We start from the raw sequence: 14,393 nt of genomic DNA on the forward strand, positions 1-14,393 counted from the left end.
GAGGTGTAATTGACATTGGAAATGTCAAAGAAAAATTAATAAGTTAGTCTAAACGAAAAATGAAAATAAAAGAAATCGGCGGTATAAGGAGTAAATCAGTGTTACCGAAAAATTCGAAATACAACTCGAAGAGGGGTATTTTGGTCAATTGACACCTAGAGTTGACTTTTGACCTAAATGTCCATTAAAAATATGTAGTACTAAAATTTGAAAATTACATGAAAAATGAAATTATACATGAAATGCAATTAAAGAAAAATGAGTGGTATAATTTAGAATAATTAAAAGTGGATTATTAAACTAATTAACCTAAGGTTAGTGGAGCATAATATATATTATTTAACCTAAAGATAATGGGGTATAAAATGGCCATAGTAGACAAATTTCTCCACTAACTATTTCATTTCTTCAACCTTCCTCTCCCATGGCCGATTTGAAGTTCTCCCAAGTTCATCCATGGACATCCATGAAGCAAGCTCCATCAACCCATGATCAAGCCATTTTTTCCTATAAGTTTCTTCACTAAAGTTGTTCTACACATCATGGGCAACACATAGGGAGCAAAAAGGGCAGCATTTGATGAAGTTTGATCAAGCACTAAAAGGGTTAGTTCTTAATCTTCTCATTTTCCTTCACTAATCCTTGTGTTGAGCTTTGGGTAAGTTGAATTGCTAAGAAAAATTGAGGAAATGATTGAGCATTGGTGAACCTTAGTTTTGGAAGCCATGAAAATGCATGGTTAGTGACTTATTCTTATATTTAATGGATGGGAATTAAGGTTGATTAACTCAAATGGAAGTTGTGGTAAGTTAATATCCAAGTGTGTGTATGTTAGTGCTTGAATGAAGGGTTTAATAGTGGGACTTTGATGCTTTAGAAAACTGCCATGTTGGGCAGCCTTAAATATCATGAATTTGCGTATGAGTTTATGAAATTTATCAAAGAAATATGATGGTGTTGAATGGTGGGCAGTTTGTGTAATTGCCATGGAAGTGTATGCGTGATAGATGTGTTGTTGTACATTGAATTTGGGTTGAAGTAAATGTTCAACATTAATGGTATATTGTGTGCATTGAGCACTTGAGTGTTCTACCTAAAATGCTTGCTGGAATTGTGTACAATATATATATATAAGTGCCATGATTAAATGCTGAAGTATTGGGAGGAGAAGTATTGTCAAAATTGGAAGGTGATGTTCAAATGCAGGCTATGTATGTTGGTAGCACCTAAATTAGGTCATAAGTGCAAAACTATGAACCCAATTGGTATGAGGCCAATGGGGGGTGAAACTAGACACCAAATAGGCCAACTTTCATGCAGAATTGTTGCTAAAATTCTGCCTAGAAACTGATCTTAAAAATGACCAAATCCGGAATGGCAACCTTGCAACCCAGATTTTTGACCATATGAACAGTAGTCATTAGGATGACCATAACTCACTCAAACAGGATCAATTGACCTAAAATTTTTACCATGGATAGCTTAGACATAGAGCTACAATTCTTATGAAGACACCAAAGTCCAAAAATGGCCAGAACCAAGTCAAATAGCTTGCATAAGTTCGGGTACCAAAACTACCAAAACTAAAAGTGACCTAAAATTGATCAAATTTTGCACTAAAAGTGCAATCTGTCCAGCTTTAGTAAATTAACTATATCTTGGTCTATACAACTCAGAATGACTTGAAATTTTGTCCAGAGTGCAATAAGACATAGAGCTACAATTCTTATGAAGACACCAAATCCTAGAAATGGCCAGAACCAAGTTAAATAGCTTGCACAAGTTTGGGTACCAAAACTGCCAGAACTAAAAGTGACCTAAAATTAACCAAATTTTGCACTAAAGGTGCAATCTATCCAGCTTTAGTAAATTGACCATATCTTGGTCTATACAACTTAGAATGATCTTAAATTTTGCCCAGAGTGCAATAAGACATAGAGCTACAATTCTTATGAAGACACCAAAGCCCAGAAATAGCCAGAACCAAGTCAAATAGCTTGCACAAGTTCGGGTATCAAAACTGCCAGAACTAAAAGTGACCTAAAATTGACCAAATTTTGCACTAAAAGTGCAATCTGTCCAACTTTAGTAAATTGACCATATCTTGGTCTATACAACTCAGAATGACTTGAAATTTTGCCCTAAGTGCAATAAGACATAGAGCTAGAATTCTTATGAAGACACCAAAGCTCAGAAATGGCCAGAACCAAGTCAAATAGCTTGCACAATTCGGGTACCAAAACTGCCAGAACTGAAAGTGACCTAAAATTGACCAAATTTTGCACTAAAGGTGCAATCTGTCCAGCTTTAGTAAATTGACTATATCTTGGTCTATACAATTCAGAATGACCTGAAATTTTGCCCAAAGTGCAATAAGACATAGAGATATAATTTTTCTTCTTGTCTTAGAAGCTAAAAACCAAGAGAAATAGGACTTTAAGCTAGACCAATCTAGCACACAAAAATTGAGAATTTAACAATTATATATAATGATGCTTGAAGTAATTTGGCAATGAATGCCAACTTATGAAAAGGGTGAATTGCATTATATTGACAGCATATTGAATTGTAAATTGTGACATGTTGATACTAGAATCAACTTATCCATGATATCTAAAAAGGTCAACATTTTCATTGACTAATGAATTGTATAATGACCAGTAAACCCTAAAAATAAAGAAATAAATATTTAATCTTATAATATGCCCTAGTTTGCCTAGTTGACTAGTTTGGATAGGTTCGCATGCCAATAGGATTCTGACAGCTGTTCTGTAGATGGCTTCGTGCCGTACAGTGTTTTATGGCTTATTATGCCATACTATGATTTTAATAACCTATGGCTATACAGATTGTGTTATTATACTCGGCTTAATGCCTGATTGATTATATGGCTTTTTAGCCACACTATTTGCACCCCGAGAGATACTTTGTGACCAATGGTGTGACAGCCAGAGGTACTAGGTACCCAGTGCTTGTATATCCATTTATCTAGTCTAGTCAATGTATAGGCTACACGGGCAGTCAATTAAAACATTATTCAATTCAGGCAGTTAAGTTACGTTAAGTATACGGAAATTTCAATATAATTAAAATTAAGCATTGAATGAAATAGTAAAAGAGATTAGCAATAGAAATATAACAAAAATATAATTTGTAGAACCGTAAAGACTTAAAATACAATAAAGTTAGAATAATTGATTCCTGGATATCTGAATTATGATTTATTTCTTTCTTTATTTGTATATATTATTTCTTGTTATATTATTGTACCACTAAGCAGAAATGCTTAGCAAGATGGAATTGCTTCCTCACCCAGGTACTGAAGGTAAAACTATTAGACTGTCGACTGAGATTTTTGGAGTCCAGATCTGCAGAAGTGTTAGAAGAGTACAAGGTTGTCACCTCCTCAGCAATGCATGTAGATAGGGCTCATATTTACACATGTTATGTATTTTATTCATTCTAAGTATATTATAAATTATTTATTTATCCTGTACTTGATAAACTTATGTAATTTAGTTGACAACTTATATAAATTAATGAAATATAAGAATTTTGATATTTGAGTTGATTATCTAATCATAATGATTCTGAATGAGATTGAGTTTGAGAAATTTTGATACTGAATCTGAGTTTGAGAAAATGTTGAGAATGCTTTGAGATAATATGAGTTATGAATTTGAGTATATATTGAATTTGTTTTTGGCAGGTTCAGAAGAACTGTTAGTCTAAATTATAGCCAGTACTCTGCCAGATTATCGTTCAAAGTTTTGAAATTTCCAAATTAGTCAGATTTTGATAAACAGTAAAAATAGCCTAAACGTTAGATAAAGTTTTTGAACAAGTAAATCAAGAACTGTAATGAAATCAGATAAAATCAGGTGCTCCGGCACTCCATGTGACACACCTTACTCTGCTACACTGTAGACGGGTAAGGGGTGTTGCATAAACTTTATCCTAAAAATGCAATTCTAATCCTACGCACGCAAGTAATTCACAAAAAGGTTATTGTTTACAAATAATTTTCATACACAAGTAATTCCTATCTATGGGGTTGCTAATTATTTAAATGATAGTTATCAGATGACTAAAATTAATTTATTATTGAGAATTTAATTTACAAACAAATTCAATTTCAAATAACCCTAAGTTTCTATTTAACCTAATTAATTAATTTTTCACTAAGTTACCCTAAGGATAATTAAACTAGATTAATTATGTACATGTGTAATTTATTCTAATATCACATAAGGCCCAAACAATCACAACCTAATAAAGATTTCTAACACGCAAATTTATTTTACAATTACCAAATATTAAATTATATATATTTTACATGCCAAGATTAGTTTAATTTATAAATAAGATTAATTTTAATTTAATAAGTATTTATTAAATTATTTACATGCAAAAGTTAGTTAAATTAAAAACAAAGTTAATTTTAATTTACCAAATAAAAATCCTATTATTACTACATTTTCATGCCAACAATTATTTTTGGAATTTAGGGCTACTTACTGATTGATAATTGTAGTTGCCATTGGGGCAAGCTACTATTAAAAAAGAGTCTTCTCTTCTTGTATAGCAATGATATCCCTGACTTACTACCGTTTAGCTCTATGTAAGCTCCACGCAAATGCCCTCTTTGGTATTTACCTTAGGACTACTTACTAATTCTGTTTGTAATAAAAAAATAAAAGAAACTTAAAGAAAATAAAGGAAGTAAAGCAAATAAGAAAATACTAATAACAATTCGCATTGGATTCTAGCTCTAGTCTCCTAAAGGTTTAAGATTTCTAATTAGTTACAACTACTTAAGGGTCCAGGTCTTCTAACATATTCCAAACACTTCATAACACTTCTTAAATTGAGAAAACATAGAAAAATAGATCAAATATCAATTGGAACCCAAGAAAATACAAGAACATGCATAAACATACAATCTGGCAGATTGATAGTAGCAAGAAATTTGATTTTTGAAAAATAGTTTGACATGCCTTAAAATCATAAAAAAATTACAGAAAACAACCAACACATCATACAAGATCATAAAATTTATAAACCAAAACAAAACCCTAGCCAAATAGTCTACATAAATAGTCACTTTTTTAAGTGATAGAATCGCATTACTTTTTTGTAAAATTCATAACTTATTAACCACAATAGGTATGAATGCAAAACCAATTGGAAAAGATTCATAAGATTCTAAATTAATTTTAGACAATAGATTCGCACAAAATTATTAAGAAACAAGGGAGAAATGGGCTTTACAATTCGGGTATATTGCAAATCGAATTTTGCAAGAATCCTAAATTTAAATAGCCATTACTTATAAAATACAAAAGCTTTTTCAGTGATTCATAAGCCTAAAATTAATAGAATTTCGTGAAAAATATGAATGTAATTTTAATAAAATTTTTACAGATTCAGAAAATAACAAAAAATAATAAAAATATGAGAGACAGAAAACTGAATATGTGTAAAGTTGTGTATTCCCTCAAATTAAACATGATCCACATGAACATGCAAGATAAATTAAAAGAAAAATAATATAGAATTAAATATTAAATGACATAGATCTTGAAAAGAAAATAACAAAAGCTAACCTTTAAGAAATCTTGCAAGAAAATCTTTTTGAAGAAAAGAAAAGAAATAAGAAAGAACTAAAAGAGTTTTGAATATCTCTAAATTTCTTATAACTCTAAAATATCTCTAAATAGCTCTGAATATTTATGAATCTTTTTTTTTTTTCTTCTTCTTCTTCCCCAGTAGGGTATTTATAGGATTTTGGGAGAGGGGTGTGATAGGATTTGGAGTCATAGGGTGATAAGGTTCAGATAACTTAAACAATTGGGATTACAGACAATTGGGATTACATAATTTGGGTGAGACTGGGATATGATTGTGGTGTTCCAATCAATAGGAAGAGAGGGAAAGGGGGTGACACCAATAGGGAGTAAGGAAAAGAGTGGGATCAAGTAGGAGAGAGAGTTTGTATGAGAGAGGGAGAGAGAAAAAGATATTTTCTTATTTTAATTTTCAGAAAATAAATTAAATAGGTTCCATTTAAAATTTCTAACTAGGCTTTCTTAGGCCAATGGGAGCCAATTAAACTTAATTAGGTTTATATAAGAACTACCCATATTAAATTTAAACAAAACAAAATTTTATTTAAATTTAATTAAATTAATTTCCAAAAAAAAGATATTATTATATTTTTTTCAAGATCATGCCACGGAATTAATAATTCACCTCCATGCCTTCAATTATATCTTACAGTCATATAATTTTTCATCATCGGGTTTCTTACAGCCTCAATGCACATACTCATCATAAAATAAGGGTCTACAGCACCCTGAGAGGCTGGGGCCTATCCCTGAGCTTCAGCTGCTACCGATTGTTCCACAAAGTTATCCCCCTCTTCCATACTACCACGCAAAAATCTCTGCCTCCTAGACAACTAACACAAGAAAATCTTCTCATGAGTTCATTTCCATGATGTAAATGTACTATATGTATCAATCTATAACATTTAAGCAGTTATACTTATTAAGAAAATATTTTTAGTACGTAACTCAAATCTTGCTCTGATACCATCAAAATATGTCACAACTTTCCCTTCCGTAAGATATGACATGCTCCTGTAATATGCCTAATGAATTACCGAAACACCCTCTATCAATAATCCATTAAACATATTATAAGGGATTTAATTATTTTAAATTCATTTTCAAGTGAAACTTATCAATAAAAGGTTTAATAGTTATTCTAAGGTTTAAGAAAAATATCATGAAATTAATTAAAAAAAAAGTATTTTTAAAACAAAAAGAAATTAGATGAAAATCAGGCGTGGTAACGGCTAAAAATTTGTCCACCTAAAAATTTTAAACCTGTTAAAACAAACTATAGCAATATATTTATATCACATAATTTATCAAATCAACATTTCAACAAATGATTTCCTCATTCATAACCAAAAGAAATAAATCCTTACAAATTTACATTCATTTGATATCACTAAAATAATATTACATCACCTTTATATAACTGCTCAAATATTTCTTGCATACATATAGTTATTATTTACATTAGCAAAAAAAAAAAACAAAAATTCAAAAGTGTAACCCTAGAATTACACCCCACTTGCAAAAACAAAGTGGCGTCTATTACACTCACTCAGTGGTCTTTTCCTTTCCTTTACCTGCGATGGCATAAAAAAAAAAAAAAAAAAAAAAAAAAAAAAAAAAAACATCGTTGAGTACAAAGACTCAGTGGTGCACAACTTTCAATTGATAAAACCTCACGTAAAACATAAATATCATTTCATAATAAAATATTTCATTTATTTACAATTTCATAAAACACGAAAATAAATACAAAACTATCAATAACACATTTCTTATATCATTTAAAAATAATTAGTGTTGCCAATATCTCACAGTTTGTACAACAACACAAAATTTCTAATCAATACCTTGTTGTACACCACGACAAAGCTATCTCAACCCCAACTAGTCGAAACTAATGAGGGAGGCAAGGCTAGCTAGAAAATATGAGTGCACCCATTCGATCTCAACCTCAACTAGTAAGCTAGAGAGGGAGCATATAACCAATCTCAACCCCAGAAGTAGAGGAGGAACATATCCAATCTCAACCTCATAAAGTGAGGAAAGAAATCAAAGTCTGTCATACTAACTGTGATTTTAAAACAATTTCCATTCAAATGAACAAACATTTCAAATCATCACATATGGTTGGCAACATATCAATTTCACAAACACTTCTAAATCACATACATCCGGCCGCCCCCTGTGCTACAATAAAATAAATGGCCAAACGTCCGCCTTTTCATCATAATAAAAATGTTCTCAAAATAATATAAATAATTCTCAATCAATCACACATATTTTTTTTAGACAAAGGAAATTCACATGTGAGCTCGTAGAAAATATATTCTTTTCATTTGCAAATTCAAAATACTAAAAGATTAGAATTGTGCACAAACCTTATCTGAGTTTCCTTTCTTTGATCTATTTCTTCCTTTACTTCTAACTTCTCTTCTCCACTGAAACACACAATTTCAAAAGCTTCAATACTTATTCTAACTTCCACTAGTAATTAACCAAATAAATTCCTAGCAAAATTCCTAAAATAACTACACATTCTAACTATTCCCCCAACAATTAGCTCAAGTAAAAGCAATAATTAGCTTGTGCTTTCTTCATAAGATTTCTAGATTTATGTCTTACCTTTCATTTGGTTGTTGAATCACTTGATTCTGATTTATAGATCACAAGCTATGACCAAATAAGTAGGATCTAGTCAGATTGCCCTTTTCTTCTAGAATACAGAGCCAACTTTGGATAGGTATTAGAACCTAATTTCAGTCAAGTTTCAGTCATAATTTGTAAAATTAGCCCTCATGAAAGTTGTTTCTCTGTGTCTTAGCTTTCTAATAAGGTAAAATTCACCTCATTTGGAATTTTACATAGTGAGTTATGTCCAAACAAGCAGGACATGTTCGGATGCATTCTTTACTAATCGCAGGACAAGTTCTGGGTAGTTTTTGGAGTCCGAATTTGAACAAGTTACAATCAGAATTTGTCATTTGATTCTTTAGAAAAGTTATTTCTTTATGTCTTATCTTTTTAAAAAATCAAGAATTAACTAATTTAGAGTTTCCTAAAGTGAGTTATACCCATTTTAATTCGGACTGTTCAAGGTGTCCTGCTCCTAGGTTCCAGGTATTATAACTCAATTTCTAGCAATTATTTCAAGTATTTACACACAGAATTAGGGCAACTTGTCTCATGAAAATTTTAGTATATTGTCTTATCTTTAATTTTTCATTAGTTTCACATCAATTGGAGTTATGCAGCTCAAGTTATAGGCATTTATTTCTACTGGACTCAAGCTGTCCAGAATTCCCACTTAATGCACAACATCAATTCTTTTAATTTTCTTCACCATATCATTAATGTTTCTCAATAAATATACATCAAATAGCCATAATACAAGTATAATAGCATTAAATAGGATTCATATAATAAAAACTCTAATTGTATAAAACCCTAACTTACTTAGCAATAACTTTGAAAATTCAAGGAGTTTCTTAGCACTAACTTTATTTTGAAGCCCTAATCACTTTCAATCAACCTTCAATTCTACCAAAACTTTGACCCTCCTTCTTATCTTTGTAAACTAAAATTTCTTCCTTCAATTACATCCATAATCCCAATCAATTTCCATAGTAATCCCCCATAATCAAATGTAAATTTCATTAATTCATAACTAAATAAGCTTAAATCACAACATACCTCAATTGGCCAACACTCCTTCTTCACAATTCTTCCAACTTCTTTAGAATTCTTGCTTTCTTTCCTCAAGTCAAGGCTTAATACTAGGTTTTCTCTCAATTTCCTAAAAGAATTATAGAGAAATTCAAAGGTTTAGAGCTTGGAAAATGAAGCTTCAATGGAGGTTTTAGAGAGAGTGTGGGAAGGAAATGGAATAAGAAGAAGAAGTTGAAGATGTTAATTTTTTATCTTCTTCCATTTGATATTTATCTTACTTTAATCCCTAATGGCAAACTTGTAATTAGTGGAAAATGGCAAACTTGTAATTAGTGGAAAATGGCAAACATGTAATTATGGTGAAATTTATAATTATTACATTTCACTATTCTTTTAATTATGTTTAATTTTTCTATTCATGATTAGTTAAATTAATCCCACTTCATTAACTTAATTAATCTCATTTTTTATCAATATTTGACCTTTAAATTTAATTAACCAAATTTTGCTCTTACCGAGTTTTTGTTCATCTTTTCTATAATGTCTGATAAGTCCCTAATTTTGTTTTTCACTTTGGTTTTTACTCTGCTTATTTAAACTTATTTCTTTTCATTTCTTTAACTTATTAATTCATAACAATGTTTCAATTAAGCTAGATCCATAGTCACTTCCCAGTAGAGTTACCCATCGCCAGGACTTGTGCACATTTAACTAATTTATACTCCACTTCTTTTATTTTTTCTTCAACTTTACTTGCTTTTTATTAATTTAAATTATAACTCCTTACTTAAATTTAAGGATAGTTCTAGATATCTAACCTTTCGGACAAACATTAGTCACCAGAACAGTAGAATGTATTGGACTATCTCAAGTGGGTCATTACAATGGGTGCATTTCTCACCCTTTTTGTTTGTTCTACAAGGTTGTTTCTCGCTTCCATTTTTATGGTCTCCCTAGTACTCACTATTGCCAGTTGTTTTTTAGGCACTAAAGCAGCGATATGTGTTTCTTCCTTCGTATGAATTAGTGCCTCGTGAGGGGGGACGAATAGGTCAAATGAGGAATATGTGAATGAGGATTCTCTTGAAAGGACTGTCCCTTTAGGCAGTGGCCCAGAACCCATGAAGAAAAAATGGAAAATGAACAACAAAAAGAATAAATTGAAAAACAAAGTTTACCTTAAAAATAAAGACAAAAAATAGTAATCTCTAATGATCGGTGTTAAAAACTCCTTCGAAGTTTACAATAGTCTTTGCCACAAAATAGAGAAGTGAAATAGAAAAAGAATTTTGAAATGTAAAAAATGAGTGAAAGGTTCATCCTTACCTTTTTATAGAGAGTACTAAATGCAAATACCCTCAAAAACTAAACCAACACACCTGGAGCACCATGCTAACATGGTTAAAGTACGAATCACAAAATGATAGTTTGTGTCCAGCTTTTCACATCCTAACAATTATATTAGTCCATGTAGTAACACTTATAGATCACTTGGAAAGAACAAACTGGTAATAAAAGTTGCTGAGCCCGAAAGAGTCAGATTTTCATTGGGAGACTAATGATGCTACAATCACTAAATAGTACCTAAGATGAGTAATAGGATAACTAAGTAACATACAATCTAAACTGCGTAACCACAGATAATTAGATACTTAGATAAAGAAGTTACTCACTCAAGCATATCCTTGGATACTCGGACCACATTAAATGAGAAGGGTCCCTACATAATCGCCGTGATTGATACACTTGTATTATATAGATGTTTTTAAGCACATTTATATACTATTTCATAGAATTTAGGCAAGCAATCTCATGCATAGTTATTAATTTCATTAACTTTTGTGATTTTCATTGACAAACCCTCAATTCCATATTTTCTGCATCATTTTAGGTGTTTAGATGGAGTTCCAAGGTGTAGTCATTTTAAAGAAAGCTTGGAAAAACACAAAGGGAAGAGAAGTGTTGCTAATACACTTTACACGGGTCATGTAAGGAAAGACACAGACCCGTGTAACCTATTACCAAGGGAAAGCTGAAAGAGACAAGAAAGAAACATAGTACACGGGCCGTGTACTTAGACCTATGTAAATCATAGAAACCCATATAAGTCTCTGCATGGCTAGGTTTGAAGAATTCTCTAAAGAAACGCAGTATATGGGCCGTGTACTTGGACCCGTGTAACCAGTGTGCCCCGTGTAACCTTTTGTGACATCGCGAGATACAAACCTTCAGAACTCCAGTTAGTTACACGGCCCTGGGTCGTGTATCGTGCGGTAGCCAGTTTCCTAATTTGATTCCAACTCCAGCCTTTTGCACTCATAATATACTTTTAATGCCTTAGGCCATTTAATATAAATAGAGGTTGCATATAATGAAAAAAAAAAAAAAGAAGGGAGGGGAAATCCCAAAGCCATACAATCCTTTCTCACAGCTGTCTAGAAGAGCATGACATCAGTATCAAGGAGGAGCCTTCAGCCAAAGTTTCACAAGATTAAAGCTGCAGATCCTCTTCAGTTTTTTCGTTCTATTTCTTTTAGAGGATTTTCATTGTCTATTACTTTATTTTTATTATGTTTGGTGAACTCACCATGAGTAAGTAATTTTCATATTCTAGAATTAGGAGAGTAATGCTTGTAATCATTATTATGGAAAAACATTAAGTTTTGTTTATTGGATTTGAGATTTGTTTCTTGATTTAATTTCTTATGATCTTAATGCATGCTTTGTGTTGGTACCCATGTAGTATCAATTACAGATATTAATTAAAGAACTGAAAGGTGAAGATTAATATTAGAAAATCAAGATTTTAAACCTAGGAAATCTAACCTAGAGATAGGCTGATGACCTTTATGGAGTTTCGAAATTAGTCAAAGATCTTAAAGGATTTTAATTAATTTAATTACCACGAAAGTAGGGTTTATGTTAATTAAATACACTTTAGGTGCCTTGAGAGAGGACTTAGAATATCTTAGGATTAATTTCCATCAAGGCAAACGATTCTCAATCAGACGACATTACATCCATAGTAAGATTAAAGTGTGAAATCTTAATTCCAGAATTATTTTAAAATAGACTATTCATTTTTAGTTTATCATAAATTTTTATTCTAGCTTTTAAAATAGATAAGTTTCATTCCCTCATTTTATTCGACAGCCTAGACAGCCAAAATCACTGTGTAGTTTGGTATTTGCTAATTAAATTCCTCGTGGGATGATACTCTACTCATTACTTTCTTACTTGTTCGTGACTCATGCACTTGCGGGATTATAAAACCAATAAACAAGTTTTTGGCGCCATTGCCGGGGAACTTTAATTTTAGTAATATTAGGCGATAAGTAATTTAGCTGATTTAGGCATTTTCATTTGTTGTTTAATTTTGTTTAAATTATTTTATCCTCTTATTTTTTTTCTTAGGTGATTAGTTTGGTACATGACTAGAACAAGACCAGAGGAAGAAGTCTTTGATTTGGATCCAGAGATAAACAGAACCCTAAGAACTATCAGGAGGGAGAGAAAACATGAAGGACAATATCAAAGAAATCCAGAAATTCCAAATATGGCCAATAATAACAACAACAGGCTGAGACTCATGAAGGATTAAGGTGTTCCCTCTATACAAGGATTCCAACCTAGTGTTACAAGACCCACAATGGATGCCAACAATTTTGAATTAAAACCTGTGACATCCTCACTTTAGGTAGTCCATATATTCTACTGTTCCGGTAACCAATGACTGTCCGAAGAGTCAGAATATCTAGAACTATATTTAAACTAGAGTCATGAGTCATAAAGAACTTAAATAATGATAAGAAAAATTAAGAAAAAATTTTAGTAATAAAATACAATGAAGTTAAATGAGCCGGTGCCCTAGTGATGGGTGACCTAACGGGAAGTTGCTATGAAGACAACTAGTAGCCCTAAACCCTAGGAAAATTTTGTGAAATAATTTTTGAGATCCAGAGAAGAGTCATTAAGGTTTCGATGGCATTAGAATGCCAAGAAAATACTTAAAAAATTTTATCAATCGGTACAGACAATTTTCGCTTATTAAGCTAAACGAAGGGCATTTTAGTCATTTCACCTTCAGAGATGATTTTTGACCAACTTGTCCATTCAAATAAGTGAGGTATATGACATAAAATGTAAATAAATATTGATAACGAATTTATTAAAAATAAGTAAAAAAAATAAGAAAGAAAAAGAAAATAAAAATAAAATGGAAAAAGGAATTATGACATTATTATTATGTCATTAAAACTTCTCACCAATTATATTTAGACACATACTTATAAGATTATTAAAAAGAAATAAATCAAGATAAAAATGTCTTCATCTTCTTCATTTTGTACCTTGGCCGAACAACCCCAAAGAGAGAAACCTCCATTGTTATGTTTCCAAACCTCCATTCTTCCTCAAATCTCTCCCTATTTTACCTACCTCCAAGCATAAAAATTTGATCTTGGACCTAGTTAGGGTTATTAGCAGCCTAGAAAAAGAAAGAAAGTGAAGGAAAGTTTAAGATTAGCCAAGAGAAAATTCTGCTCACAAGGTTAGGGCTATTTTCTTTCATCTCTCTACTTGTAAACTTGAAATTTAGCATGAAAATGAAAAGAAATTCAAGGGAAATTGAGAAATTATTCATATTTATTTTAAGAGGAATTTCGGCCAGCTTAAGGAGTTAAGGGAATTGATGAGTTTAAATGAAATAAATTGTGTTTATTGGAGTTGTTTAGTATGTATATATGATTAGATTGTTAGTTTTACATGGGTTGTATGAAATGGACATTTGAGAGTTAGGGTTTAAGGCATGAAGTTAGGGTTTTGCTCATGTGTTGTCGAATTGGAGTCCTAATGGTCAATTAATGACCATTTGTTGAATTTTGACCTTAAATTGGAAACCATTGTGGCATTGGAATTGAAAATGGTATGCTGCCTCATTGTTTGGAATCTGGACCCTTGCAGTCCAGTGTGTTTGGATAGCCCTAGTTGGACTTGTGTCGCTCTAATTGGTACAAGTCCAATTGGATGTAAAATTAGACACATAATGACACATTTTTTATGAAGAAACCATGCCTAGAAAACCAACTTAGGATGACCTAA

The sequence above is a fragment of the Hevea brasiliensis genome, chromosome 11 (genome assembly GCF_030052815.1).
Source record: "Hevea brasiliensis isolate MT/VB/25A 57/8 chromosome 11, ASM3005281v1, whole genome shotgun sequence".
NCBI classification, from domain to species: Eukaryota; Viridiplantae; Streptophyta; class Magnoliopsida; order Malpighiales; family Euphorbiaceae; genus Hevea; species Hevea brasiliensis.